Here is a 24,262-nt window from a genome sequence, read left to right on the forward strand (position 1 = left end):
ACATGTAGCTGTCTGGGGTAGACAACACCAACATGTAGCTGTCTGGGGTAGACAACACCAACATGTAGCTGTCTGGGGTAGACAACACCAACATGTATCTGTCTGGGGTAGACAACACCAACATGTATCTGTCTGGGGTAGACAACACCAACATGTAGCTGTCTGGGGTAGACAACACCAACATGTAGCTGTCTGGGGTAGACAACACCAACATGTAGCTGTCTGGGGTAGACAACACCAACATGTAGCTGTCTGGGGTAGACAACACCAACATGTAGCTGTCTGGGGTAGACAACACCAACATGTAGCTGTCTGGGGTAGACAACACCAACATGTAGCTGTCTGGGGTAGACAACACCAACATGTATCTGTCTGGGGTAGACAACACCAACATGTAGCTGTCTGGGGTAGACAACACCAACATGTATCTGTCTGGGGTAGACAACACCAACATGTAGCTGTCTGGGGTAGACAACACCAACATGTAGCTGTCTGGGGTAGACAACACCAACATACAGTATTTGTTTTAGAAAGCCAATCGGAGGACGAGATCCTTGTGGTTTTAGAACGCCAATCGGAGGACGAGATCCCTGTGGTTTTAGAAAGCCAATCGGAGGACGAGATCCCTGTGGTTTTAGAAAGCCAATCGGAGGACGAGATCCCTGTGGTTTTAGAAAGCCAATCGGAGGACGAGATCCCTGTAGTTTTAGAAAGCTAATCGGAGGACGAGATCCCTGTGGTTTTAGAAAGCCAATCGGAGGACGAGATCCCTGTGGTTTTAGAAAGCCAATCGGAGGACGAGATCCCTGTGGTTTTAGAACGCCAATCGGAGGACGAGATCCCTGTGGTATTAGAAAGCCAATCGGAGGACGAGATCCCTGTGGTTTTAGAAAGCCAATCGGAGGACGAGATCCCTGTGGTTTTAGAACTCCAATCGGAGGACGAGATCCCTGTGGTTTTAGAAAGCCAATCGGAGGCTGTAGTTCAGTCATGTCCCAACCCCTCACCAGGACCGGTGTCTAGCAGCAGTACCTCTACATGAACAGTGTTGGACTGTAGTTCAGTCATGTCCCAGGACCAGACCAGTGTCTAGCAGCAGTACCTCTACATGAACAGTGTTGGGTCTGTAGTTCAGTCATGTCCCAGGACCAGACCGGTGTCTAGCAGCAGTACCTCTACATGAATAGCCAGTGTTGGACTGTAGTTCAGGCATGTCCCAGGACCAGACCGGTGTCTAGCAGCAGTACCTCTACATGAACAGTGTTGGGCTGTAGTTCAGGTATGTCCCAGGACCAGACCGGTGTCTAGCAGCAGTACATCTACATGAATAGCCAGTGTTGGGCTGTAGTTCAGGCATGTCCCAGGACCAGACCAGTGTCTGGCAGCAGTACCTCTACATGAATAGCCAGTGTTGGGTCTGTAGTTCAGGTATGTCCCAGGACCAGACCGGTGTCTGGCAGCAGTACCTCTACATGAACAGTGTTGGGCTGTAGTTCAGGTATGTCCCAGGACCAGACCGGTGTCTGGCAGCAGTACCTCTACATGAACAGTGTTGGGCTGTAGTTCAGGTATGTCCCAGGACCAGACCGGTGTCTGGCAGCAGTACCTCTACATGAATAGCCAGTGTTGGGTCTGTAGTTCAGGCATGTCCCAGGACCAGACCGGTGTCTAGCAGCAGTACCTCTACATGAACAGCCAGTGTTGGGCTGTAGTTCAGTCATGTCCCAGGACCAGACCGGTGTCTGGCAGCAGTACCTCTACATGAATAGCCAGTGTTGGGCTGTAGTTCAGTCATGTCCCAGGACCAGACCGGTGTCTAGCAGCAGTACCTCTACATGAACAGTGTTGGGTCTGTAGTTCAGGTATGTCCCAGGACCAGACCAGTGTCTAGCAGCAGTACCTCTACATGAATAGCCAGTGTTGGGCTGTAGTTCAGTCATGTCCCAGGACCAGACCGGTGTCTAGCAGCAGTACCTCTACATGAATAGTGTTGGGCTGTAGTTCAGTCATGTCCCAGGACCAGACCGGTGTCTAGCAGCAGTACCTCTACATGAACAGTGTTGGGCTGTAGTTCAGTCATGTCCCAGGACCAGACCGGTGTCTAGCAGCAGTACCTCTACATGAATAGCCAGTGTTGGGCTGTAGTTCAGTCATGTCCCAGGACCAGACCGGTGTCTAGCAGCAGTACCTCTACATGAATAGTGTTGGGCTGTAGTTCAGGCATGTCCCAGGACCAGACCAGTGTCTAGCAGCAGTACCTCTACATGAACAGCCAGTGTTGGGTCTGTAGTTCAGGTATGTCCCAGGACCAGACCGGTGTCTAGCAGCAGTACCTCTACATGAATAGTGTTGGGCTGTAGTTCAGTCATGTCCCAGGACCAGACCAGTGTCTAGCAGCAGTACCTCTACATGAACAGTGTTGGGCTGTAGTTCAGGTATGTCCCAGGACCAGACCAGTGTCTAGCAGCAGTACCTCTACATGAACAGCCAGTGTTGGGCTGTAGTTCAGTCATGTCCCAGGACCAGACCGGTGTCTAGCAGCAGTACCTCTACATGAATAGCCAGTGTTGGGTCTGTAGTTCAGGTATGTCCCAGGACCAGACCGGTGTCTAGCAGCAGTACCTCTACATGAATAGCCAGTGTTGGGCTGTAGTTCAGGTATGTCCCAGGACCAGACCGGTGTCTAGCAGCAGTACCTCTACATGAACAGTGTTGGGTCTGTAGTTCAGTCATGTCCCAGGACCAGACCAGTGTCTAGCAGCAGTACCTCTACATGAACAGCCAGTGTTGGGCTGTAGTTCAGTCATGTCCCAGGACCAGACCGGTGTCTAGCAGCAGTACCTCTACATGAACAGTGTTGGGCTGTAGTTCAGTCATGTCCCAGGACCAGACCAGTGTCTAGCAGCAGTACCTCTACATGAACAGTGTTGGGTCTGTAGTTCAGTCATGTCCCAGGACCAGACCAGTGTCTAGCAGCAGTACCTCTACATGAACAGTGTTGGGCTGTAGTTCAGTCATGTCCCAGGACCAGACCGGTGTCTAGCAGCAGTACCTCTACATGAACAGTGTTGGGTCTGTAGTTCAGGTATGTCCCAGGACCAGACCAGTGTCTAGCAGCAGTACCTCTACATGAATAGCCAGTGTTGGGTCTGTAGTTCAGGCATGTCCCAGGACCAGACCAGTGTCTAGCAGCAGTACCTCTACATGAATAGCCAGTGTTGGGCTGTAGTTCAGTCATGTCCCAGGACCAGACCAGTGTCTGGCAGCAGTACCTCTACATGAATAGTGTTGGGTCTGTAGTTCAGTCATGTCCCAGGACCAGACCGGTGTCTAGCAGCAGTACCTCTACATGAATAGCCAGTGTTGGGCTGTAGTTCAGGCATGTCCCAGGACCAGACCGGTGTCTAGCAGCAGTACCTCTACATGAATAGCCAGTGTTGGGCTGTAGTTCAGGCATGTCCCAGGACCAGACCAGTGTCTAGCAGCAGTACCTCTACATGAATAGCCAGTGTTGGGCTGTAGTTCAGTCATGTCCCAGGACCAGACCGGTGTCTAGCAGCAGTACCTCTACATGAATAGCCAGTGTTGGGCTGTAGTTCAGTCATGTCCCAGGACCAGACCAGTGTCTAGCAGCAGTACCTCTACATGAATAGCCAGTGTTGGGCTGTAGTTCAGTCATGTCCCAGGACCAGACCAGTGTCTGGCAGCAGTACCTCTACATGAACAGTGTTGGGCTGTAGTTCAGGCATGTCCCGACCCCTCACCCCTCAGCTGAGAAGATCAGACTGCGTGTGGTTCAGTAGTTAGCTGAGAAGATCAGACTGCGTGTGGTTCCGTAGTTAGCTGAGAAGATCAGACTGCGTGTGGTTCCGTAGTTAGCTGAGAAGATCAGACTGCGTGTGGTTCAGTAGTTAGCTGAGAAGATCAGACTGCGTGTGGTTCCGTAGTTAGCTGAGAAGATCAGACTGCGTGTGGTTCAGTAGTTAGCCGAGAAGATCAAACTGCGTGTGGTTCAGTAGTTAGCCGAGAAGATCAGACTGCGTGTTGTTCAGTAGTTAGCTGAGAAGATCAGACTGCGTGTGGTTCAGTAGTTAGCCGAGAAGATCAAACTGCGTGTGGTTCAGTAGTTAGCTGAGAAGATCAGACTGCGTGTGGTTCAGTAGTTAGCCGAGAAGATCAGACTGCGTGTGGTTCAGTAGTTCGCTGAGAAGATCAGACTGCGTGTGGTTCAGTAGTGAGCTGAGAAGATCAGACTGCGTGTGGTTCAGTAGTTAGCCGAGAAGATCAGACTGCGTGTTGTTCAGTAGTTAGCTGAGAAGATCAGACTGCGTGTGGTTCAGTAGTTAGCTGAGAAGATCAGACTGCGTGTGGTTCAGTAGTTAGCTGAGAAGATCAGACTGCGTGTGGTTCAGTAGTTAGCCGAGAAGATCAGACTGCGTGTGGTTCAGTAGTTAGCTGAGAAGATCAGACTGCGTGTGGTTCAGTAGTTAGCTGAGAAGATCAGACTGCGTGTGGTTCAGTAGTTAGCTGAGAAGATCAGACTGCGTATAGTATGGAAAATGGAGTGACCTAAACCCAAACCCCCTTCCCTCTTTTTCCAGGTGACTCAGCTCTGTTGTCCAGTTTAAAAGGAGACCTTTGAAACTCTGCAGGGTTGATGTTAACACGTGTCTGTCGTCTCTCTGTGCTGCTGACAAGACTTGTAGAGTGTATTTCCCAGCCCTGGCTGCTGCTGTGTTATAGACGACCTATTGAAAACGCTTTCAGCAGTAGCTCCCGCCCCTCCCTGTGTTCTACTGTTACCAGGGCAACGCCTTTCATAGAACCGTGTCATGTGACCCCACCGGGGGTTTGACGTCAGAGAGGAGAGGAGGCAGAGTTTGGGTGAACAGCTTTGCTCAGACATTTCAGTTAGCAGCTGTGGGGGCTTGTGAGAGTCTCTTCTTCTTCTTGGGTGTTGGGAAGTCGCTAGTTGTTGTCACTTCTGCCTGGTGTCTCGTCGAGCCTCTTTCTCTGTTCTGTCAGCTAGATCCTCTCCTGTTGTCACTGCTGCCTGTAGCTGACACTCTGCAAACATAGGACCTGTTGGATTATGGACTGTTAACAGACCTACGTTACTACACACCAGGTGAGGTAAGATCTCTGGTCTTGTCTTTTTGTGTGAGAAACCGGTTGTTTCTGTTTTAAATGATTTGCTATATTATTTTAATCTCGGCAACACACACTTCTCATATGGCTTTTGCAATGTTGTGAGAGCTGCAGGATTGACCACAGGCAACAGTCGGCAGAACATTTGCATTGTGTTGGTTTGAGTAAGGAACTGTGAAGGGTTATGAAATGTTACTTTCCCATGAGTCCAGAGACTGAGGAGTTAGAATACTGTTAGAGGGGGTTAGAATACTGTTAGAGGGGGTTAGAATACTGTTAGAGGGGGTTAGAATACTGTTAGAGGGGGTTAGAATACTGTTAGAGGGGGTTAGAATACTGTTAGAGGGGGTTAGAGTACTGTTGGTTAGAGGGTTGTAGAATACTGTTGGATAGAGGGGATTAGAATACTGTTAGAGGGGGTTAGAATACTGTTGGATAAAGGGGGTTAGAGTACTGTTGGTTAGAGGGGGTTAGAATACTGTTAGAGGGGGTTAGAATACTGTTAGAGGGGGTTAGAATACTGTTAGAGGGGGTTAGAATACTGTTAGAGGGGGTTAGAGTACTGTTGGTTAGAGGGGGTTAGAGTACTGTTGGTTAGAGGGGGTTAGAATACTGTTAGAGGGGGTTAGAATAGTGTTAGAGGGGGTTAGAGTACTGTTGGTTAGAGGGGGTTAGAATACTGTTGGTTAGAGGGGGTTAGAATACTGTTGGTTAGAGGGGGTTAGAATACTGTTTGTTAGAGGGGGTTAGAATACTGTTGGTTAGAGGGGGTTAGAATACTGTTAGAGGGGGTTAGAATACTGTTGGAGGGGGTTAGAATACTGTTGGAGGGGGTTAGAATACTGTTGGAGGGGGTTAGAATACTGTTGGAGGGGGTTAGAATACTGTTGGAGGGGGTTAGAATACTGTTGGAGGGGGTGTTAGAGGGGGTTAGAATACTGTTGGAGGGGGTTAGAATACTGTTGGAGGGGGTTAGAATACTGTTTGAGGGGGTTAGAATACTGTTGGAGGGGGTGTTAGAGGGGGTTAGAATACTGTTATAGGGGGTTAGAATACTGTTAGAGGGGGTTAGAATACTGTTAGAGGGGTTTAGAGTACTGTTGGTTAGAGGGGTTTAGAGTACTGTTGGTTAGAGGGGGTTAGAATACTGTTGGTTAGAGGGGGTTAGAATACTGTTGGTTAGAGGGGGTTAGAATACTGTGAGATAGAGGGGGTTAGAATACTGTTGGATAGAGGGGGTTAGAATACTGTTGGATAGAGGGGGGTTAGAATACTGTTGGATAGAGGGGGTTAGAATACTGTTGGATAGAGGGGGTTAGAATACTGTTGGATAGAGGGGGTTAGAATACTGTTGGATAGAGGGGGGTTAGGATACTGTTGGATATAGGGGGGTTAGAATACTGTTGGATAAAGGGGGTTAGAATGCTGTTGGATAGAGGGGGTTAGAATAATGTTGGATATAGGGGGGTTAGAATACTGTTGGATAGAGGGGGGTTATAATACTGTTGGAGGGGGTTAGAATACTGTTGGAGGGGGTTAGAATACTGTTGGAGGGGGTTAGAATACTGTTGGAGGGGGTTAGAATACTGTTGGAGGGGGTTAGAATACTGTTGGAGGGGGTTAGAATACTGTTGGAGGGGGTTAGAATACTGTTGGTTAGAGGGGGTTAGAATACTGTCGGTCCGAGGGGGTTAGAATACTGTCGGTCCGAGGGGGTTAGAATACTGTCGGTCCGAGGGGGTTAGAATACTGTCGGTCCGAGGGGGTTAGAATACTGTCGGTTAGAAGGGGTTAGAATACTGTTGGTTAGAAGGGGTTAGAATACTGTCGGTCCGAGGGGGTTAGAATACTGTCGGTTAGAGGGGGTTAGAATACTGTCGGTCCGAGGGGGTTAGAATACTGTCGGTTAGAGGGGGTTAGAATACTGTCGGTTAGAGGGGGTTAGAATACTGTCGGTTAGAAGGGGTTAGAATACTGTTGGATAGAGGTGGTTAGAATACTGTTTGGTAGAGGGGGTTAGAATACTGTTAGAGGGGGTTAGAATACTGTTGGATAGAGGGGGTTAGAATACTGTTAGAAGGGGTTAGAATACTGTTGGATAGATGGGGTTAGAATACTGTTGGATAGAGGGGGTTAGAATACTGTTGGTTAGAGGGGGTTAGAATACTGTTGGAAAGAGGGGGTTAGGGTTAGAAGTAATGTAGGAGTGTAATGCTGTGGTGTATGAGTAATGCTCCTGGAGGACTGTGGTGTAGGAGTAATGCTCCTGGAGGGCTGTGGTGTAGGAGTAATGCTCCTGGAGGACTGTGGTGTAGGAGTAATGCTCTTGGAGGACTGTGGTGTAGGAGTAATGCTCCTGGAGGGCTGTGGTGCAGGAGTAATGCTCCTGGAGGGCTGTGGTGCAGGAGTAATGCTCCTGGAGGACTGTGGTGTAGGAGTAATGCCCCTGGAGGACTGTGGTGTAGGAGTAATGCTCCTGGAGGGCTGTGGTGCAGGAGTAATGTTCCTGGAGGACTGTGGTGTAGGAGTAATGCCCCTGGAGGACTGTGGTGTGGGAGTAATGCTCCTGGAGGACTGTGGTGTGGGAGTAATGCTCCTGGAGGACTGTGGTGTAGGAGTAATGCTCCTGGAGGACTGTGGTGTAGGAGTAATGCTCCTGGAGGACTGTGGTGTAGGAGTAATGCTCCTGGAGGACTGTGGTGTAGGAGTAATGCCCCTGGAGGACTGTGGTGTAGGAGTAATGGAGGGATTGAGGTTAGAGGGGGGAGTACAGGGGGCAAGCAGCTGCCTCAGAGGAGGGAATGGGGTTTTAAGTGGGTGTGGGGAGGAAGAGAGGGAGGGAGGGAGAGAATCCAACAGCCTGTGGGGACCAGAGATAAAGAGGGGGGGGGTTACATATCTCCCCTACAGACACGACATGGGGCTGGGGTTAGAGAGAGAGGGGGGGGGGGGGTTACATATCTCCTCTACAGACACGACATGGGGCTGGGGTTAGAGAGAGAGGGGGGGGGGGGGGTTACATATCTCCCCTACAGACACGACATGGGGCTGGGGTTAGAGAGAGAGGGGGGGGGTTACATATCTCCTCTACAGACACGACATGGGGCTGGGGTTAGAGAGAGAGGGAGGGAGAATCCAACAGCCTGTAGGGACCAGAGATAAAGAGGGGGGGGGGGGGGTTACATATCTCCTCTACAGACACGACATGGGGCTGGGGTTAGAGAGAGGGGGGGGGGGGGGGGAAGACATGTTCTCTTCTCCCTCGCTTTATCTTTTCCTCTTGTTCTCCATCTCTGTTGTAGTCAACTTAGTACAGCAGTTTAGGATGTAGACTGATGAGCTGGGTCCATTACTCTGATGATGAGGTAGTTTAGGATGTAGACTGATGAGCTGGGTCCATTACTCTGATGATGAGGTAGTTTAGGATGTAGACTGGGTCCATTACTCTGATGAGGTAGTTTAGGATGTAGACTGATGAGCTGGGTCCATTTCTCTGATGAGGTAGTTTAGGATGTAGACTGGGTCCATTACTCTGATGATGAGGTAGTTTAGGATGTAGACTGATGAGCTGGGTCCATTACTCTGATGATGAGGTAGTTTAGGATGTAGACTGATGGGCTGGGTCCATTCCTCTATGATGATGAGGTAGTTTAGGATGTAGACTGATGAGCTGGGTCCATTACTCTGATGATGAGGTAGTTTAGGATGTAGACTGATGGGCTGGGTCCATTCCTCTATGATGATGAGGTAGTTTAGGATGTAGACTGATGAGCTGGGTCCATTACTCTACACTGCACTGAGGCTAGGTAACACGGTCACCACCGATAAATCCATGATTATCGAAAACTTCAACAAGCATTTCTCAACGGCTGGCCATGCCTTCCGCCTGGCTACTCCAACCTCGTCCAACAGCTCCCCCCCCCCCGCAGCTACTCGCCCAAGCCTCTCCAGGTTCTCCTTTACCCAAATCCAGATAGCAGATGTTCTGAAAGAGCTGCAAAACCTGGACCCGTACAAATCAGCTGGGCTTGACAATCTGGACCCTCTATTCCTGAAACTATCCGCCGCCATTGTCGCAACCCCTATTACCAGCCTGTTCAACCTCTCTTTCATATCGTCTGAGATCCCCAAGGATTGGAAAGCTGCCGCAGTCATCCCCCTCTTCAAAGGGGGCGACACCCTGGACCCAAACTGTTACAGACCAATATCCATCCTGCCCTGCCTATCTAAGGTCTTCGAAAGCCAAGTCAACAAACAGATCACTGACCATCTTGAATCCCACCGTACCTTCTCCGCTGTGCAATCTGGTTTCCGAGCCGGTCACGGGTGTACCTCAGCCACGCTCAAGGTACTAAACGATATCATAACCGCCATCGATAAAAGACAGTACTGTGCAGCCGTCTTCATAGACCTTGCCAAGGCTTTCGACTCTGTCAATCACCGTATTCTTATCGGCAGACTCAGTAGCCTCGGTTTTTCGGATGACTGCCTTGCCTGGTTCACCAATTACTTTGCAGACAGAGTTCAGTGTGTCAAATCGGAGGGCATGCTGTCCGGTCCTCTGGCAATCTCTATGGGGGTGCCACAGGGTTCAATTCTCGGGCCGACTCTTTTCTCTGTATATATCAATGATGTTTCTCATGCTGCGGGCGATTCCCTGATCCACCTCTATGCAGACGACACCATTCTATATACTTCCGGCCCGTCCTTGGACACTGTGCTATCTAACCTCCAAACGAGCTTCAATGCCATACAGCACTCCTTCCGTGGCCTCCAACTGCTCTTAAACGCTAGTAAAACCAAATGCATGCTTTTCAACCGTTCGCTGCCTGCACCCGCACGCCTGACCAGCATCACCACCCTGGATGGTTCCGACCTTGAATATGTGGACATCTATAAGTACCTAGGTGTCTGGCTAGACTCTAAACTCTCCTTCCAGACCCATATCAAACATCTCCAATCGAAAATCAAATCAAGAGTCGGCTTTCTATTCCGCAACAAAGCCTCCTTCACTCACGCCGCCAAACTTACCCTAGTAAAACTGACTATCCTACCGATCCTCGACTTCGGCGATGTCATCTACAAAATTGCTTCCAACACTCTACTCAGCAAACTGGATGCAGTCTATCACAGTGCCATCCGTTTTGTCACTAAAGCACCTTATACCACCCACCACTGCGACTTGTATGCTCTAGTCGGCTGGCCCTCGCTACATATTCGTCGCCAGACCCACTGGCTCCAGGTCATCTACAAGTCCATGCTAGGTAAAGCTCCGCCTTATCTCAGTTCACTGGTTACGATGGCAACACCCATCCGTAGCACGCGCTCCAGCAGGTGTATCTCACTGATCATCCCTAAAGCCAACACCTCATTTGGCCGCCTTTCGTTCCAGTTCTCTGCTGCCTGTGATTGGAACGAATTGCAAAAATCGCTGAAGTTGGAGACTTTTATCTCCCTCACCAACTTCAAACATCTGCTATCTGAGCAGCTAACCGATCGCTGCAGCTGTACATAGTCTATTGGTAAATAGCCCACCCATTTTCACCTACCTCATCCCCATACTGTTTTTATTTATTTATTTTTCTGCTCTTTTGCACACCAATATCTCTATCTCTACCTTTACATAACCATCTGATCATTTATCACTCCAGTGTTAATCTGCATAATTGTAATTATTTGCCTACCTTCTCATGCCTTTTGCACACAATGTATATATAGACTCCCCTTTTTTCTACTGTGTTATTGACTTGTTAATTGTTTACTCCATGTGTAACTCTGTGTTGTCTGTTCACACTGCTATGCCTTATCTTGGCCAGGTCGCAGTTGCAAATGAGAACTTGTTCTCAACTAGCCTACCTGGTTAAATAAAGGTGAAATAAAAATAAAAAATAAAATAAATACTCTGATGATGAGGTAGTTTAGGATGTAGACTGATGAGCTGGGTCCATTACTATGATGAGGTAGTTTAGGATGTAGACTGGGTCCATTACTATGATGAGGTAGTTTAGGATATAGACTGATGAGCTGGGTCCATTACTCTGATGAGGTAGTTTAGGATGTAGACTGGGTCCATTACTCTGATGATGAGGTAGTTTAGGATGTAGACTGATGAGCTGGGTCCATTACTCTGATGATGAGGTAGTTTAGGATGTAGACTGATGAGCTGGGTCCATTACTCTGATGAGGTAGTTTAGGATATAGACTGGGTCCATTACTCTGATGATGAGGCAGTTTAGGATATAGACTGATGAGCTGGGTCCATTACTCTGATGATGAGGTAGTTTAGGATATAGACTGGGTCCATTACTCTGATGATGAGGCAGTTTAGGATATAGACTGATGAGCTGGGTCCATTACTCTGATGAGGTAGTTTAGGATGTAGACTGATGAGCTGGGTCCATTACTCTGATGAGGTAGTTTAGGATGTAGACTGATGAGCTGGGACCATTACTCTGATGATGAGGTAGTTTAGGATATAGACTGATGAGCTGGGTCCATTCCTCTATGATGATGAGGTAGTTTCGGATGTAGACTGTTGACCTGGGGTCTAATCCTCTGAGATGATATTGAAGTAGTTTAGGATGTAGACTGAGTCCATTCCTCTAGGATGAGGTAGTTTAGGATGTAGACTGATGAGCTGGGTCCATTACTCTATGATGATGAGGTAGTTTCGGATGTAGACTGATGAGCTGGGTCCATTACTCTGATGAGGTAGTTTAGAATGTAGACTGATAAACTGGGTCCATTACTCTGATGATGAGGTAGTTTAGGATATAGACTGATGAGCTGGGTCCATTCCTCTATGATGATGAGGTAGTTTCGGATGTAGACTGTTGACCTGGGGTCTAATCCTCTGAGATGATATTGAAGTAGTTTAGGATGTAGACTGAGTCCATTCCTCTATGATGAGGTAGTTTAGGATGTAGACTGATGAGCTGGGTCCATTACTCTATGATGATGAGGTAGTTTCGGATGTAGACTGATGAGCTGGGTCCATTACTCTGATGATGAGGTAGTTTAGAATGTAGACTGATAAACTGGGTCCATTACTCTGATGATGAGGTAGTTTAGGATATAGACTGATGAGCTGGGTCCATTACTCTGATGAGGTAGTTTAGAATGTAGACTGATAAACTGGGTTCATTCCTCTGATGAGGTAGTTTAGAATGTAGACTGATAAACTGGGTTCATTCCTCTGATGAGGTAGTTTAGGATGTAGACTGATGAGCTGGGACCATTACTCTGATGATGAGGTAGTTTAGGATATAGACTGATGAGCTGGGTCCATTCCTCTGATGAGGTAGTTTAGGATGTAGACTGATAAACTGGGTTCATTCCTCTGATGAGGTAGTTTAGGATGTAGACTGATGAGCTGGGTCCATTACTCTGATGATGAGGTAGTTTCGGATGTAGACTGATGAGCTGGGTCCATTACTCTGATGATGAGGTAGTTTAGGATATAGACTGATGAGCTGGGTCCATTACTCTGATGAGGTAGTTTAGAATGTAGACTGATAAACTGGGTCCATTACTCTGATGATGAGGTAGTTTAGGATATAGACTGATGAGCTGGGTCCATTCCTCTGATGAGGTAGTTTAGGATGTAGACTGATAAACTGGGTTCATTCCTCTGATGAGGTAGTTTAGGATGTAGACTGATGAGCTGGGTCCATTACTCTGATGATGAGGTAGTTTCGGATGTAGACTGATGAGCTGGGTCCATTACTCTGATGATGAGGTAGTTTAGGATATAGACTGATGAGCTGGGTCCATTACTCTGATGAGGTAGTTTAGAATGTAGACTGATAAACTGGGTCCATTACTCTGATGATGAGGTAGTTTAGGATATAGACTGATGAGCTGGGTCCATTCCTCTGATGAGGTAGTTTAGAATGTAGACTGATAAACTGGGTTCATTCCTCTGATGAGGTAGTTTAGAATGTAGACTGATAAACTGGGTTCATTCCTCTGATGAGGTAGTTTAGGATGTAGACTGATGAGCTGGGACCATTACTCTGATGATGAGGTAGTTTAGGATATAGACTGATGAGCTGGGTCCATTCCTCTGATGAGGTAGTTTAGGATGTAGACTGATAAACTGGGTTCATTCCTCTGATGAGGTAGTTTAGGATGTAGACTGATGAGCTGGGACCATTACTCTGATGATGAGGCAGTTTAGGATGTAGACTGATGAGCTGGGACCATTACTCTGATGATGAGGTAGTTTAGGATGTAGACTGATGAGCTGGGACCATTACTCTGATGATGAGGTAGTTTAGGATATAGACTGATGAGCTGGGTCCATTCCTCTGATGAGGTAGTTTAGGATGTAGACTGATAAACTGGGTTCATTCCTCTGATGAGGTAGTTTAGGATGTAGACTGTTGACCTGGGGTCTAATCCTCTGAGATGATATTGAGGTAGTTTAGGATGTAGACTGTTGACCTGGGGTCTAATCCTCTGAGATGATATTGAGGTAGTTTAGGATGTAGACTGTTGACCTGGGGTCTAATCCTCTGAGATGATATTGAGGTAGTTTAGGATGTAGACTGTTGACCTGGGGTCTAATCCTCTGAGATGATATTGAGGTAGTTTAGGATGTAGACTGTTGACCTGGGGTCTAATCCTCTGAGATTACGTTGAGGTCATTTAGGATGTAGACTGATGAGTTGGGTCCATTCCTCTGAGGTAGTTAAGGATGTAGACTGATGAGGTGGGTCCATTACTCTGATGAGGTAGTTTAGGATGTAGACTGATGAGCTGGTTCCATTCCTCTATGATATTGAGGTAGTTTAGGATGTAGACTGTTGACCTGGGGTCTAATCCTCTGAGATGACGTTGAGGTAGTTTGAGATGATAATGATGATAATCCTCAGCTAAAAGCCCTCATCTCCCAGTGGAATGTAATGCTGCTGTTTCTCTATGGGTAATGCACGTCCGTGATGATGACATGTCACTGTCCAGCTGTCTGTGTGTCGCTGTCTGGACGACACAGGAACGTGTGAGCTCACCTCATTGAAGTGTATGTTTCCCACAAGACGTTTTTAAAGAGGGTTACTTAGATGGACAGTAAACAACGGTTGACTAACGACGGGAGAAACAAGTGACACTTTTGGTCGGTTCATCTCTTTCATTCCAGTTTAACCAGCTCCAAATGTGTTGATTTGTAATGGGCCACTCACTGCAGTCACAACGGAGCCTCTCTTCCTGTTGTGAAACCTGGCTGTGGAAATACAAGCTCTCTGTCTCTGCACCGCACCGGCATGAAGAGGCCCTTTGGAGGGAGAAGCAAAGGGGTTAACTTGGAGATTGGTCTCTCTCTATCTCAGTCTCTCTGTATGCATCTCTTTCTCTGTATGTATCTCTGTCTGTATCTGGGGCGGCAGGTAGCCTAGTGGTTAGAGCGTTGGACTTGTAACCGAAAGGTTGCTAGATCAAATCCCCGAGTTGACAAGGTACAAATCTGTTGTTCTGCCCCTGAACAAGGTATTTAACCCACTGTTCCTAGACCAGTTAACCCACTGTTCCTAGACCAGTTAACCCCACTGTTCCTAGACCAGTTAACCCCACTGTTCCTAGACCAGTTAACCCCACTGTTCCTAGACCAGTTAACCCACTGTTCCTAGACCAGTTAACCCACTGTTCCTAGACCAGTTAACCCACTGTTCCTAGACCAGGTAACCCACTGTTCCTAGACCAGTTAACCCACTGTTCCTAGGCCGTCATTGTAAATAAGAATTTGTCCTTGGTAAAAAATAAATGTTTTTTTTTATCTCTGTCTGTCACTCAATTGAATTAAGTTCAATTCTATTAGCTTTATTGGCATGCCGTAACAATGTACAGTCAAATGTTTGGACCACCTTCTCATTCAAGGGTTTTTCTTTATTTCTACTATTTTCTACATTGTAGAATAATAGTGAAGACATCAAAACTATGAAATAACACATATGGAATCATGTAGTTACCAAAAAAGTTCAACAATTCAAAATATCTGTTTATACTTGAGATTCTTCAAAGGAGCCACCCTTTGCCTTGATGACAGCTTTGTCATCAAAACAATAACTGCACTTTGATCAATGAGCATGGAGGACATGGTTGGTCTGTCAGACACTGTCCCTCATCCTATAGCAGGCAGCAACGTAGTGCTCTACCAACCCACATAGAGGACATGGTTGGTCTGTCAGACACTGTCCATCTTATGACAGGCAGCTATGTAGTGCTCTGCCAACCCACAGCTCTGTGCGTCCTCCCCCAACAGGACGGGTAGCCTGTCCCTCCCCCAACAGGACGGGTAGCCTGTCCCTCCCCCAACAGGACGGGTAGCCTGTCCCTCCCCCAACAGGACGGGTATCCTATCCCTCCCCCAACAGGACGGGTATCCTATCCCTCCCCCAACAGGACAGGTATCCTATCCCTCCCCCAACAGGACGGGTAGCCTGTCCCTCCCCCAACAGGACGGGTAGCCTATCCCTCCCCCAACAGGACGGGTAGCCTATCCCTCCCCCAACAGGACGGGTAGCCTGTCCCTCCCCCAACAGGACGGGTAGCCTGTCCCTCCCCCAACAGGACGGGTAGCCTGTCCCTCCCCCAACAGGACGGGTAGCCTATCCCTCCCCCAACAGGACGGGTAGCCTATCCCTCCCCCAACAGGAGGGGTAGCCTATCCCTCCCCCAACAGGAGGGGTAGCCTATCCCTCCCCCAACAGGAGGGGTAGCCTATCCCTCCCCCAACAGGACGGGTAGCCTATCCCTCCCCCAACAGGACGGGTAGCCTATCCCTCCCCCAACAGGACGGGTAGCCTATCCCTCCCCCAACAGGACGGGTAGCCTGTCCCTCCCCCAACAGGACGGGTAGCCTGTCCCTCCCCCAACAGGACGGGTAGCCTATCACTCCCCCAACAGGACGGGTAGCCTGTCCCTCCCCCAACAGGACGGGTAGCCTGTCCCTCCCCCAACAGGACGGGTAGCCTATCCCTCCCCCAACAGGACGGGTAGCCTATCCCTCCCCCAACAGGACGGGTAGCCTGTCTTCATTCATCAAGGTCTTTGAAACCTTGAGGAAGGGTTTCAAATTTGGGGAAATTACACTCTAATTGATTCATTTAAAAAATATCAAAAATAAACATTTTGTCAGGAAATGCATCTCTGTCTCGGGTTGTGCTGTGGTTACACAGCCTTTCCTCTACAGGGAGCCAGGTTTTCCCGTGTCTTCCCTTCTCAATAGCAAGGCTGTGCTCATTGAGCCTGTACTTTGTCAAGGTTTAATGTTTTGTTCTGCTAGATTGATGCCTTCTTCACTGAGAGTGGATGTGCTATCCAGAAAGTTATCTAAGAGTATTATAATATTTTGGTTCCAGGTTGCTTTCTGGTATTTCTCTGTGCTGTTTTGGTCCCATCTGTATGAATCTCCATCTGTATGAATCTCCATCTGTATTAATCTGTATGGATATTAATCTGTATGGATCTCCATCTGTATGAATCTGTATGGATCTCCATCTGTATGAATCTGTATGGATCTCCATCTGTATGAATCTCCATCTGTATGAATCTGTATGAATCTCCATCTGTATGAATCTCCATCTGTAGTAATCTGTATGAATCTGTATGAATCTCCATCTATATGAATCTCCATCTGTATGAATCTCCATCTGTATGAATCTGTACGACTCTCCATCTGTATGAATCTCCATCTGTATGAATCTCCATCTGTATGAATGTATGAATCTCCATCTATATGAATCTCCATCTGTATGAATCTGTATGAATCTCCATCTGTATGAATCTTCATCTGTATGAATATGTATGAATCTCCATCTGTATGAATCTGTATGGACCTCCATCTGTATGAATCTGTATGGACCTCCATCTGTATGAATCTGTATGGATCTCCATCTGTATGAATCTGTATGGATCTCCATCTGTATGAATCTGTATGAATCTACATCTGTATGAATCTGTATGAATCTCCTGATGTTGTACATCTTACTGGGCTGTGATGTTGTACAGCTGACTGGTCTGTGAATGTGTGATGTTGTTCAGCTGACTGGGCTGTGATGTTGTACAGCTGACTGGGCTGTGATGTTGTACAGCTGACTGGGCTGTGGTGTTGTACAGCTTACTGGGCTGTGGTGTTGTACAGCTTACTGGGCTGTGGTGTTGTACAGCTGACTGGGCTGTGGTGTTGTACAGCAGACTGGGCTGTGGTGTTGTACAGCTGACTGGGCTGTGAATGTCTGATGTTGTACAGCTGACTGGGCTGTGGTGTTGTACAGCTGACTGGGCTGTGAATGTCTGATGTTGTACAGCTGACTGGGCTGTGGTGTTGTACAGCTGACTGGGCTGTGAATGTCTGATGTTGTACAGCTGACTGGGCTGTGAATGTCTGATGTTGTACAGCTCACTGGGCTGTGAATGTCTGATGTTGTACAGCTCACTGGGCTGTGGTGTTGTACAGCTGACTGGGCTGTGAATATCTGGTTGTTTCCATGTCTGTTCTTTTTGAGGAACAAGGTGATTTGTCTGTGATCAGACGAGCTGTTAGTGGCTTGACGGTGAATGAGCTGAGAGAGACAGGGTCAGTGTCTGTAATAACATCACCATTGTGCTGTTGCCAAGAGGTGAGCAGTAGGTGAATCTCCCCAATCTTACCCTCCCCACAATGACTCACTCTCTTTACCCCCCCACAATGACTCACTCTCCATACCCTCCCCACAATGACTCTTTATCCCCCCCACAATGACTCTTTACCCCTCCCACAATGACTCACTCTCTTTACCCCTCCACAATGACTCACTCTCTTTACCCCCCCACAATGACTCACTCTCTTTACCCCCCCACAATGACTCACTCTCCATACCCTCCCCACAATGACTCTTTATCCCCCCCCACAATGACTCTTTACCCCTCCCACAATGACTCACTCTCTTTACCCCTCCACAATGACTCACTCTCTTTACCCCCCCACAATGACTCTCTCTTTACCCCCCCACAATGACTCACTCTCTTTACCCCCCCACAATGACTCTCTCTTTACCCCCCCACAATGACTCTCTCTTTACCCCCCCACAATGACTCTCTCTTTACCCCTCCACAATGACTCTCTCTTTACCCCCCCACAATGACTCTCTCTTTACCCCCCCACAATGACTCACTCTCTTTACCCTCCCCACAATGACTCTTTACCCCTCCCACAATGACTCACTCTCTTTACCCCCCCACAATGACTCTCTCTTTACCCCCCCACAATGACTCACTCTCTTTACCCTCCCCACAATGACTCACTCTCTTTACCCCTCCACAATGACTCACTCTCTTTACTCCCCCACAATGACTCTCTCTTTACCCCCCCACAATGACTCTCTCTTTACCCCCCCCCCACAATGACTCTCTCTTTACCCCCCCACAATGACTCTCTCTTTACCCCTCCCACAATGACTCACTCTCTTTACCCCCCCACAATGACTCACTCTCTTTACCCTCCCCACAATGACTCACTCTCATTGATTCTCCCCTGTCTGGGGAGATAGGGGTGTGTGTCAGTGGGTTGGGGCTCTGTGTGTGTGTGTGTGTGTGTGTGTTTGTGTGTGTGCTCAGCTGGGTTGGTCTAGCATGCGCTGGCCAGCGGGGAGTTGTCCTCTCAGAGGAAAGATGACACAAGTTTTGTCAGAGCTACAGAGGAGCAGCAGGGAGGGACACAGGCCAGTGGGCTGGTCCTGAAGCTGATCAGAGAGACTAACAGCAGGGAGGGACACAGGCCAGTCAGCTGATCAGAGAGACTAACAGCAGGGAGGGACACAGGCCAGTCAGCTGATCAGAGAGACTAACAGCAGGGAGGGACACAGGCCAGTGGGCTGGTCCTGAAGCTGATCAGAGAGACTAACAGCAGGGAGGGACACAGGCCAATTGGCTGGTCCTGAAGCTGATCAGAGAGACTAACTGCAGGGAGGGACACAGGCCAGTCAGCTGATCAGAGAGACTAACAGCAGGGAGGGACACAGGCCAGTCAGCTGATCAGAGAGACTAACAGCAGGGAGGGACACAGGCCAGTCAGCTGATCAGAGAGACGAACAGCAGGGAGGGACACAGGCCAGTCAGCTGGTCCTGAAGCTGATCAGAGAGACTAACAGCAGGGAGGGACACAGGCCAGTGGTCTGGTCCTGAAGCTGATCAGAGAGACTAACAGCAGGGAGGGACACAGGCCAGTCAACTGGTCCTGAAGCTGATCAGAGAGACTAACAGCAGGGAGGGACACAGGCCAGTCGGCTGATCAGAGAGACTTACAGCAGGGAGGGACACAGGCCAGTCAGCTGATCAGAGAGACTAACAGCAGGGAGGGACACAGGCCAGTCGGCTGATCAGAGAGACTTACAGCAGGGAGGGACACAGGCCAGTCAGCTGATCAGAGAGACTAACAGCAGGGAGGGACACAGGCCAGTCAGCTGATCAGAGAGACTAACAGCAAGGTGGGACACAGGCCAGTGGGCTAGTCCTGAAGCTGATCAGGGAGACTAACAGCAGGGAGGGACACAGGCCAGTGGGCTGGTCCTGAAGCTGATCAGAGAGACTAACAGCAGGGAGGGACACAGGCCAGTCAGCTGGTCCTGAAGCTGATCAGAGAGACTAACAGCAGGGAGGGACACAGGCCAGTCAGCTGATTAGAGAGACTAACAGCAGGGAGGGACACAGGCCAGTCAGCTGATCAGAGAGACTAACAGCAGGGAGGGACACAGGCCAGTCAGCTGATCAGAGAGACGAACAGCAGGGAGGGACACAGGCCAGTCAGCTGGTCCTGAAGCTGATCAGAGAGACTAACAGCAGGGAGGGACACAGGCCAGTGGTCTGGTCCTGAAGCTGATCAGAGAGACTAACAGCAGGGAGGGACACAGGCCAGTCAACTGGTCCTGAAGCTGATCAGAGAGACTAACAGCAGGGAGGGACACAGGCCAGTCGGCTGATCAGAGAGACTTACAGCAGGGAGGGACACAGGCCAGTCAGCTGATCAGAGAGACTAACAGCAGGGAGGGACACAGGCCAGTCGGCTGATCAGAGAGACTTACAGCAGGGAGGGACACAGGCCAGTCAGCTGATCAGAGAGACTAACAGCAGGGAGGGACACAGGCCAGTCAGCTGATCAGAGAGACTAACAGCAGGGAGGGACACAGGCCAGTGGGCTGGTCCTGAAGCTGATCAGGGAGACTAACAGCAGGGAGGGACACAGGCCAGTGGGCTGGTCCTGAAGCTGATCAGAGAGACTAACAGCAGGGAGGGACACAGGCCAGTCGGCTGGTCCTGAAGCTGATCAGAGAGACTAACAGCAGGGAGGGACACAGGCCAGTCGGCTGATCAGAGAGACTAACAGCAGGGAGGGACACAGGCCAGTCAGCTGATTAGAGAGACTAACAGCAGGGAGGGACACAGGCCAGTCAGCTGATCAGAGAGACTAACAGCAGGGAGGGACACAGGCCAGTGGTCTGGTCCTGAAGCTGATCAGAGAGACTAACAGCAGGGAGGGACACAGGCCAGTCAACTGGTCCTGAAGCTGATCAGAGAGACTAACAGCAGGGAGGGACACAGGCCAGTCGGCTGATCAGAGAGACTTACAGCAGGGAGGGACACAGGCCAGTCAGCTGATCAGAGAGACTAACAGCAGGGAGGGACACAGGCCAGTCGGCTGATCAGAGAGACTTACAGCAGGGAGGGACACAGCCCAGTCAGCTGATCAGAGAGACTAACAGCAGGGAGGGACACAGGCCAGTCAGCTGATCAGAGAGACTAACAGCAGGGAGGGACACAGGCCAGTGGGCTGGTCCTGAAGCTGATCAGGGAGACTAACAGCAGGGAGGGACACAGGCCAGTGGGCTGGTCCTGAAGCTGATCAGAGAGACTAACAGCAGGGAGGGACACAGGCCAGTCGGCTGGTCCTGAAGCTGATCAGAGAGACTAACAGCAGGGAGGGACACAGGCCAGTCGGCTGATCAGAGAGACTAACAGCAGGGAGGGACACAGGCCAGTCAGCTGATTAGAGAGACTAACAGCAGGGAGGGACACAGGCCAGTCAGCTGATCAGAGAGACGAACAGCAGGGAGGGACACAGGCCAGTGGGCTGATCCTGAAGCTGATCAGAGAGACTAACAGCAGGGAGGGACACAGGCCAGTGGGCTGGTCCTGAAGCTGATCAGAGAGACTAACAGCGGGGAGGGACACAGGCCAGTGGGCTGGTCCTGAAGCTGATCAGAGACTGAAAACCACAGAGAGAGAAACAAGCTGCCTGGTCCTAAAGCTGAGAGACACAGAGAGACCAGTCAGAAATGGTTTAGGACTTGTCTCCCTGATCAGAGGGAGGAGATTACCATGGTGACACAAGGCTGCCATTGTGTTATATCAGTCCTCTGTCCTCAGCCAGAATACACACATCTCATAGACCAACCTCGGTGTGTGTTTGTGTGTTTGTGTGTTTGTGTGTGTGTGTGTGTGTGTGTGTGTGTGTGTGTCGTTCCAGGTGGGTGGTTAATGCGTAGGTGGAAGTAGATAGCTCGTGTCTCTCTGTGAATCCGATATCTCTTGACGGTTTTTCCCTGCTTTCTTCTCCAGTTTAATTTAACATGACAGTCACAGTCCCCAGAGGAGGAGTACTGATCCCCTCTGATACGTCTCTGTGTGTCCGGCGCTGTACTAAGACTGGATGTAAAGACATTGACCATCTCTCCTAATGGTGTCAGTTTACCATCTCTCTTAATGGTGTCAGTTGACCATCTCTCCTAATGGTGTCAGTTTACCATCTCTCCTAATGGTGTCAGTTTACCATCTCTCCTAATGGTGTCAGTTTACCATCTCTCCTAATGGTGTCAGTTGACCATCTCTCCTAATGGTGTCAGTTGACCATCTCTCCTAATGGTGTCAGTTGACCATCTCTCCTAATGGTGTCAGTTGACCATCTCTCCTAATGGTGTCAGTTGACCATCTCTCCTAATGGTGTCAGTTTACCATCTCTCCTAATGGTGTCAGTTGACCATCTCTCCTAATGGTGTCAGTTGACCATCTCTCCTAATGGTGTCAGTTTACCATCTCTCCTAATGGTGTCAGTTTACCATCTCTCCTAATGGTGTCAGTTGACCATCTCTCCTAATGGTGTCAGTTTACCATCTCTCCTAATGGTGTCAGTTTACCATCTCTCCTAATGGTGTCAGTTGACCATCTCTCCTAATGGTGTCAGTTGACCATCTCTCCTAATGGTGTCAGTTGACCATCTCTCCTAATGGTGTCAGTTGACCATCTATCCTAATGGTGTCAGTTTACCATCTCTCCTAATGGTGTCAGTTTACCATCTCTCCTAATGGTGTCAGTTTACCATCTCTCCTAATGGTGTCAGTTGACCATCTCTCCTAATGGTGTCAGTTGACCATCTCTCCTAATGGTGTCAGTTTACCATCTCTCCTAATGGTGTCAGTTTACCATCTCTCCTAATGGTGTCAGTTGACCATCTCTCCTAATGGTGTCAGTTTACCATCTCTCCTAATGGTGTCAGTTTACCATCTCTCCTAATGTTGTCAGTTTACCATCTCTCCTAATGGTGTCAGTTTACCATCTCTCCTAATGGTGTCAGTTTACCATCTCTCCTAATGGTGTCAGTTTACCATCTCTCCTAATGGTGTCAATTTACCATCTCTCCTAATGGTGTCAGTTTACCATCTCTCCTAATGGTGTCAGTTTACCATCTCTCCTAATGGTGTCAGTTTACCATCTCTCCTAATGGTGTCAGTTTACCATCTCTCCTAATGGTGTCAGTTGACCATCTCTCCTAATGGTGTCAGTTGACGATCTCTCCTAATGGTGTCAGTTTACCATCTCTCCTAATGGTGTCAGTTTACCATCTCTCCTAATGTTGTCAGTTTACCATCTCTCCTAATGTTGTCAGTTTACCATCTCTCCTAATGGTGTCAGTTTACCATCTCTCCTAATGGTGTCAGTTTACCATCTCTCCTAATGGTGTCAGTTTACCATCTCTCCTAATGGTGTCAGTTTACCATCTCTCCTAATGGTGTCAGTTTACCATCTCTCCTAATGTTGTCAGTTTACCATCTCTCCTAATGTTGTCAGTTTACCATCTCTCCTAATGGTGTCAGTTTACCATCTCTCCTAATGGTGTCAGTTTACCATCTCTCCTAATGGTGTCAGTTGACCATCTCTCCTAATGGTGTCAGTTGACCATCTCTCCTAATGGTGTCAGTTGACCATCTCTCACTAATGGTGTCAGTTGACCATCCCCCCTAATGGTGTCAGTTGACCATCTCTCCTAATGGTGTCAGTTGACCATCTCTCCTAATGGTGTCAGTTTACCATCTCTCCTAATGGTGTCAGTTTACCATCTCTCCTAATGGTGTCAGTTTACCATCTCTCCTAATGGTGTCAGTTGACCATCTATCCTAATGGTGTCAGTTTACCATCTCTCCTAATGGTGTCAGTTTACCATCTCTCCTAATGGTGTCAGTTGACCATCTCTCCTAATGGTGTCAGTTGACCATCTCTCCTAATGGTGTCAGTTGACCATCTCTCCTAATGGTGTCAGTTGACCATCTCTCACTAATGGTGTCAGTTGACCATCCCCCCTAATGGTGTCAGTTGACCATCTCTCCTAATGGTGTCAGTTGACCATCTCTCCTAATGGTGTCAGTTTACCATCTCTCCTAATGGTGTCAGTTTACCATCTCTCCTAATGGTGTCAGTTTACCATCTCTCCTAATGGTGTCAGTTGACCATCTCTCCTAATGGTGTCAGTTGACCATCTCTCCTAATGGTGTCAGTTGACCATCTCTCCTAATGGTGTCAGTTTACCATCTCTCCTAATGGTGTCAGTTTACCATCTCTCCTAATGGTGTCAGTTGACCATCTCTCCTAATGGTGTCAGTTTACCATCTCTCCTAATGGTGTCAGTTTACCATCTCTCCTAATGTTGTCAGTTTACCATCTCTCCTAATGGTGTCAGTTTACCATCTCTCCTAATGGTGTCAGTTTACCATCTCTCCTAATGGTGTCAGTTTACCATCTCTCCTAATGGTGTCAATTTACCATCTCTCCTAATGGTGTCAGTTTACCATCTCTCCTAATGGTGTCAGTT

The 24,262-nt window shown here is 48.6% G+C and overlaps 1 protein-coding gene across 14 annotated transcripts in view; it reads left to right on the forward strand.

The window, feature by feature from the left end:
• LOC110518716 (neurocalcin-delta A) overlaps window positions 1–24,262 on the forward strand; it is a 110,867-nt gene that overhangs the window by 42,296 nt on the left and 44,309 nt on the right. For 2 of the 14 annotated variants that reach the window (XM_090219317.1, XM_090219339.1), the window contains exon 3: window positions 5,030–5,128. The exons of 9 other annotated variants lie outside the window; for them this stretch is intronic. The gene's annotated coding sequence lies outside the window, so the exon portion shown is untranslated. Of the gene's footprint in view, window positions 1–4,859; window positions 5,134–24,262 lie in introns of those variants that run through there. 3 more of the 14 variants (XM_090219312.1, XM_036973026.2, XM_036973037.2) reach the window with 3 other exon arrangements.

Source organism: Oncorhynchus mykiss, chromosome 3, assembly GCF_057628025.1.
Source record: "Oncorhynchus mykiss isolate SJ-2025 chromosome 3, ASM5762802v1, whole genome shotgun sequence".
Classification (NCBI taxonomy): domain Eukaryota; kingdom Metazoa; phylum Chordata; class Actinopteri; order Salmoniformes; family Salmonidae; genus Oncorhynchus; species Oncorhynchus mykiss.